The sequence below is a fragment of the Bos javanicus genome, chromosome 1, assembly GCF_032452875.1.
Source record: "Bos javanicus breed banteng chromosome 1, ARS-OSU_banteng_1.0, whole genome shotgun sequence".
Classification (NCBI taxonomy): Eukaryota; Metazoa; Chordata; class Mammalia; order Artiodactyla; family Bovidae; genus Bos; species Bos javanicus.
In genome coordinates, this window is record NC_083868.1 from 97,065,149 (window position 1) to 97,072,579 (window position 7,431).

The window sequence follows — 7,431 nt, forward strand, 5'->3', positions numbered from 1 at the left end:
GCGCGACCCCAGCAGCCGGCTGGGCGGAGGCAAGGCCCGCCTGGCCGAGCGCCGCGGCCCGAGGTCAGGCACAGGCGACCCTCCCCCCGCGGGGCCGCAGCTGGGCCGCCCCGCCCCGGAGGCAGCCGGGTGGCGGCCGCCCAGCCGCGGCCCCCGTGTGGGCCCAGCGCGCGGGGGCTGCCCCCCGCCTCCGCGGGGCCTCCCGCCCGAGGGCCGCCCCGCCAGCTGCCGGCGCTGCGCTGCGCTGCGCTCCGCCCCACCCTACCCTGGCGGCCCCCGCCTTGCCTGGGCGGCCTCCGCCCAGACGCCTTCCCTGGGCTGACCTCCTCCGCCATCGGCCCGGGCTGGAGGGCTGGCAGAAGTTCTGGCAAAACCGAGAGAAAACATTTTTGTCTCTACTTCTCAGCCTCCCTCCCCCCACCCCCTCACCAGACTGCTACTCTCGGTTCCAAAAGGGAGCTAGAAATTACATGCTTCTACAGTGTTTCCTGAGGAGTTTGGGATTTTGTTTTGGAGGCGAACAGGAGGTGAGACGAGGAAAGCGATGACCGAAGCGCTTTCGGCTGTGACCCTCGGGGCCGAACAGAGTCGTCTCCCTGGTCGGTGTTCTTCTGTGGTCGATTAGCATATTGAACTCTGCCGAGCTGCTCCGTCATATTTCGAAACACCAAGAAAAACCCCTTTTTTCCACCCCACCGCAAAATTAGGAACTGAAATAGTACCCCAGATCTCAGTGCACCGAATTCAGAAGATTTGGCTTTGTCCTCCTCCCCCCCGCCCCCGCCCCTTTTGATGCATTTTCGTCCAATTTCTTCTGGTTTTACTGCTTCGAGGTCACTCATGGGATCCGCATTTGGAGCCAGCCGACTGGGAATACTTCTGTGCTCGTAGATTTTTTTTTTTTCCTCTTTTCCTCCCAACGGGCCTACCCGAGGCTTACAAGCCTCTCATTCCCTGCACATCCAAGTTCCATTCCTCCCACCCCCATCGCCGCGATCCCAGGTCGTGCCCCCTCTCGCACCCCGCACCTTCCCCTCCTTCTTGACTGCCTCCTTTCCAGAACATGAATAATTCCGCAGCACTTCCCATCTGTTATTGCCATAGAGACAGAAGCTCAGCAAAGATAATGATGTTCTGTGCAGAGCCAGTCGGGGGAGAACAGCATCTGCGAGACTGGGGGATAGGTTTTCTAACCTCGAGAATAGTCACAAGGCCCGGCTTAGTGTGGAAGACTGGACAGTCTTGAGAGTGAGCAATGTGGTCAGCTCTGGGCACTTGGCTCGTGTCTAGCGAGAAGAAACCAATTTTAAAAGCCAAAATGACGGATCTTTTTTTAAAGTGATTTCAAACTGCAATTAATGATAAATAAATATACAGTACTCATTTTATCAACCATAGAAATAAATAATTACTTGGTAGCACGATCAAAGGCCTAAGCAGCAGAATCAACTGGACAGTAAATAGACTCGAAAAATCAAAACATTTTATCCTCTCCCCTGTTCTTTTGATGTGCCTTCCCCAGGAATCTGTTTTTTGAGTAAAGGACCTTTTGTACCTGTAGTTCTGTGTACAATGGTTTGAGAAATAGTGACAGGCACATGTGCCTAGAACCCATCAAGCTTTGAGGATTTTTTTTTTTCCATCAAAGTACAAAATGTACCAAATTAAAATTCACTTTTCCCTTGAATTCCCAAGGCCTTGGCCTCAAAGGTACAGGTTAGAACTCAAGTGAAACTGAGCAGGGTACCTTTGCATAGATCTGATGCAGGTGGGAAGGTACGGTTTTGCAGGCTACTTAAGGATTTTCAGAAATTATCAGTAAAATTGATTGTATAACATAAAAAGCCCTGAAACAAATGATAATGGTTCTTTATCTCAGAAACAGGATTGAATGGACACAGAGAATATAGGCCCTAGAAAAAATAATCATGGTGAGGTAATGAAGTGTTAGTCACTCAGTCCTGTCCAACTCTTTGTGACCCCACCATGGACTGTAGCTGCCAGGCTCCTCTGTCTATGGAATTCTCCAGGCAAGAATACTGGAGTGGGTTTCCATTTCCTTCTCCAGGGGGCCTTCCCAATCCAGGGATTGAACCCAGGTCTTAAACATTGCAGGTAGACTCTTTATCGACTGAGCCACCAGGGAAGCCTGGTGATGAATATTGTAATCCCCACATACAGATGGTCTTCATCACTGTTGAAAAGTAAGTTTAAGTGCTGCTGCTGCTAAGTCACTTCAGTCATGTCCGACTCTGTGTGACCCCATAGAGGGCAGCCCACCAGGCTCCCCCGTCCCTGGGATTCTCCAGGCAAGAGTACTGGAGTGGGGTGCCATTGCCTTCTCCTAAGTTTAAGTATTGGTTAGTAAATAGCTATTACAGTGGTGTTGCACGGTCTTCTCCTACCATGTTGGCTGTCAGTAAGAGCTGAGCAAGACAGTGTGAGTGTGTGCCTGTCTACATGTTAAAATTCCGAATGATTAAGAATGGGGGTACAGAGAGGGCTATGGTGGCCTTAACACATTCTCAACTTCCATTAAGCAGCACAGATTCTAGATGCAAACTAACTGGTACTGGGTGGTCTAGAATTTCTAATTCAGTAGTTACAGATGTCTCAAGTAATATAAACCAAGAATTTAAAGGTTATAAATTTGAAGACCAGTTCTGCCCTCTGATCTGATAAATGGTTTGAGGCAAATGCTTTCTTCTTGTCTCCATTCGATGAACTATTGATAGTGACCTACTAATACAGCCTATTAATAATAGGCCTCCCTGGTGGCTCAGATGGTAAAGAATCTGCCTGCAATGCGAGAGACCTGGGTTCAATTGCTGAGAAGGCAGTGGCAACCCACTCCATTATTCTTGCCTGGACAATTCCATGGACAGAAGAGGCTGATGGGCTACAGTCCATGGGGTCACAAAGAATGGGACACAACTGAACGACTTTCACAAACTTGTCATACTAATATTAATTATGAAGAACATGGAAGCAAAAAAAAAAGGGTGAAGTGCAAATGTTCAATGTAAATTCATTTTATTTTTATGAAGTATGGGGAAGAAAAGTCAAGTAAATATTTGTCAAGCATAGCAACAGGCTTCTGTTTTCATTTATACTTTCTGTTCTTTTCCATTAGAAAGAGAAACTAGTTAGGCTTCTTCCTGCTTCCTTGATCCACAACAACAAATATTTTTTTTAATATCAACAATTATTTGTTTGAAATATTTTTGAGCAGCGAGTCAGATGCTACAAGTTTCTTCAGTGTCACAAAAGAATCGCAACTATTTTTTTCCCATCTCATTTTTTCCTGTAGCTTTTCATTGATTTCTACTTGTCATGATGATGATGATGCTCTTTAACTTTCTCAGAGCACTTTTATTTTTTCCTGCCAATCCTCTTCCCTTGCACTTTACTCCCCTTATTAGTTTAATGCTGCTATTTCTGCCAGTGCAAAGTTCCTTCCCCCTCACTGACTAGACTTCCTCCTTGGGACTTCATTCTCCTCTTAACTGCCAAATCAATATTGGGTCTACAAGATTCCAATTCCCATTTTAAATAAGATGAGAACCAGATGTTTAAAAACTAGTAACTTCCTGAATATCATATAGCAATTCTTTTCTTCACGTTTTAACTTGGGCTCTGTGCAGTTGAAATGGAAGTAAGAGGGAGAAAGCAAAAGCAATAGCTGGAAAGGGTAAAATAAAGAAAAGTGATGCCACAAATGTTTGAATTTTCAGCTTAAGTTTCAATAAACTTAAAAATCAATGTAACATATATTAAGTATTTTGTCATCAAAATACTTAATGGAAATTTCATGAGTGTTTAGAGAATTTAGCAAAGTTTGACTTGCTGCAAATATGTGTGTGTGTGTGTGTGTGCTGGTAGGGGGAGGGGGAGAGGGTTTCCAAAAAAAAATGAGGAGTCATAAATAACCCCCTGATGTTCCCAAGCTATAATTCAAACTTGCAAGTTGAGAAGTATTGTCTAGTTTATAGGTAGTGCTGGACTATAGAGCTCTCGGTGCTTACTTGCCTTTGAGATCTGTACAAAAAATTCCCTTCTTAATAGAGAGAAATTGAGACAGAGTTTAGGTCATGTGCCAAACCACTTTGCTGATCAATAACAGAGCAGGGGTTAGAACTAAAATGCATATGACCCTCAATCAGTGAAGTTTCCATTCTTTATTTTCTCAGGGAAGCTCAGGTGAATGATTAAAGAGGGGAGTGTTGGGCCACCAAAAAATAGAGTGAGACTTGCAGTGGCCCCCCATGGGGTTGGCTGCCAAGCTCTGTGTCTTGTCCTGGCTCCTGTCTCACCCTCTAAACCACATGGCAATGGAAGCAAGTCTTCATGTAGCTATACTTGACCCTGCCCCCTGTCACAGCCAGTTGGACCAGGAATAGACACCTGAGCCAAGCTAGGCCAATGAACACCTTCCCAAAGATGATTGGAATGAGCGCTGAAAGAGTCTAGCCTCAGCCTAGCTGGCCTATTGAGTGGAGGAAATATAATCTCAGGAGCTATTGGTGGTCACACTTGCTGCATCATGGAGAAAAGCAGTGTAAGCTGGTCTACAGAGAGAAGCCAAAATGAGGCAGGTCCAAAGAGAGGAGCAGATGGAGTGCTGATAACACCTAAGTCTTAGGTTCTAGTTTGGTTCCAGGCTGAGCTGTTCTCCTGTCCTTGGATGATCCTGCAGCTTTGAACTGAATCCCCCTTTTTACTTGAGCTAGTCAGAGTAGGTTTCTGTTACTTTGCACCAGGGAGTCTGAAGAAGTAGGAGGTTACAGTAGTGGCGGAAAGACCCACACACTTCAATTTTATGTATCACTGGACTTAGTTATAAACTGCCAAATCTCACTAGCAACTGAGTCCTCAACCAAACCAAACCAAACCAAACAAACAATTAAAAAAACACCCCATTTTTTTTTTTTTTTGTCTTTGGCATACGAGATATTTAAGGATCCTCTCACTTAAATGTAGGAGTCTTTGGATCAGTACTGTTGAATAAGAACTTCCTGCCATGATGGGTATGTTCAATATCTGTGTTGTCCAATAGGGAATCCCTACCTAAACCTTGAGTACTTGAAACGTGTCTGGTGCAACAAAGAAATTGATTTTTTTTTTTTTAAACCTGTGCCATGTGGCTTGCAAGATCTTAGTTCCCTGAACAGGGATTGAACCTGTGCCCTTGGCAGTGAAAACTCAGAGTCCTAACCACTTAACTACCAGGGAATTCCCCAATTTTTAAAAATATATCTAAATAGCCACCATGTGTGGTTAGTGGCTACCATATTAGACGACACAGCGCTCTAATTATAGAAAATGGGTTTTTTTCTGTAACAGGATACAAATAGTAAAGTCTGTTTGCAGTGTCAAGATGAGACTCAAGAGGAAACTGGGAGCAGTGCAGAAACATTAGGATACAACTATGAAGCACCTGACCCAGTAATTGTAAACTGCATCACTTACATCCTACTCTAAGCTATAACTTGGGAAAAGGATAATAAAAATTACCTGTAAATACATACAGAAAGAGAGAAAGGAACAAAACAAAGAAGGAGGGAAGCAGAAACAAGTAAAGTCATTTTGAAGAAAAAGGATAGTTCTCTGGTCAGAGTAAAACAACTGATAGAATGAACAAATCTACAAAATAAATATATCCCTCCGTAAGCTATCCAGGCAGCAAGATTAGCAAGGCTATCCCAGTTGTGGCAATGAATGCACCAGCCTTAAGGTACCCAGAAAGCTAATTATGTATTGAACCTCCTTTATTCTGATTTCTTACCCAGGAAGCAAATTCTGATTATGATTGGACTTCCCAAAGCACTGGAGTGCAAATATTCCAGTTCCTTTCTAACTGTAAACACATATGCGGCAGGCTGGTTGTGTGTACCAGCTGTGACTTTGGTTAAAGTGAACCTGCCTGCTCCCAGACCAAATCCACTCTTGTTTGTTGACAAAATCAAATATCTGAACCTTCAAGGCAAAGAGCCAGGCTCTAATTAGTCCAGATAACATCAGCCGGGTCCTCTCCTGGCAGACAGCCAAATGACCTTCCTGCATACTCCTTGACCTGTGACTAGTCTTTCGAAATACTAATTCCTAAAGAAGGAGCAGGAGAAACTGTAGAGCTCCTCAGTGGATTCTGGCATGGTCCAGAGGGAGAACCAGAGGATTCAGGAATGGAAGACTATGAGACAGAGGCGTAAATTAAATAGGGTGGATAATAGGAAAAAGCAAGGGCCAATTGCATTCTTGGGCTTCCCAGGTGTGCCAGTGGTAAAGAACCCATCTGTCAATGCAGGATTGATCCTGGGGTGGGGAGATCTCTTGGAGCAGGGCATGGCAATTCACTCCAGCATTCTAGCCTGGAGAATCCCATGGACAGAGGACCCAGCTGGGCTACGGTCCCATAGGGCCACAAAGAGTCAGACAAAACTGACTTAGCACAATTGCCATTCTTGTTTGCAAAGTATTGGAGAGACAGGGTTCAATACACTCTTTAAGAAAGTTGCTTGATAAGACCCAGAACTGACTTACTAAAACAAAGAGTAGCATAACCATTTTTAAAAATAGAACATACTCTTTTTAAATAGAAAACTTTTAATTTTCATTTCCTCTCACCCCAAAAGTACCCATTAAGTCCCTGAAGCAATATTTCTCAAAGTGTGGTTTATCAAGCACCTGGGCCAGCTATCTGAGGAACTTTTTAAACCAATAGTTCCCTGGGTCCTGGAACTACGTAGTTAGACTACCTCAGAGATTGGAGCACAGAAATCGCTACTTTGCATAAATGCCCAGGTGCTCCTCTGCTCTCTCAATCTGAGAAGCTCTACACCACGAGCAGTATAAAGACAAGCACAGGGAGAATTCTCCTCCCTAAACTGTGACCAGGGATGCCCACAGAAACAGGATCCCTCAGACCAGCCGCTTGGGCAGGCAGGGCAGAGTCTTCCCTGAGAAAAGAGCCAGGCTCAACTTTTCAAACTTTGTCAGCTATTCCACCATGCTGAGACCAGTTTGGGTTTTTTTAAAATTATTCTTTTACAAAATTTGCCAAATTAAGTGAAAAAGAGCACGTGGAATTTTATCTTTCCTTCTTTCTTGGATTGTAATCTCCCTGGCAGCAGTCAAGCTGTCTTAACTTTTCCTGAAGTAAAAAAAAAAAGAAAAAAAATTCTAGAAATAGGAATATTTCCCAAAATAATATTAAAATTCTTTCAAAAACAGTTTCATAGGAAAAAAAAAAGGAAAAGCACAAGGTTGTAAGACTCAACCATATTTGTGAGTTAATTACAGAAGTGAAACTTTTATTTCTTAAATGTTTACACACATGAAGAGAGGGAGTATTATATTCTCATTGCTCAGTAATTGAAATATTAAGGGAACAAGAGAAATATAATGGTAAAAATGAGACAAGATAGGTAGCAA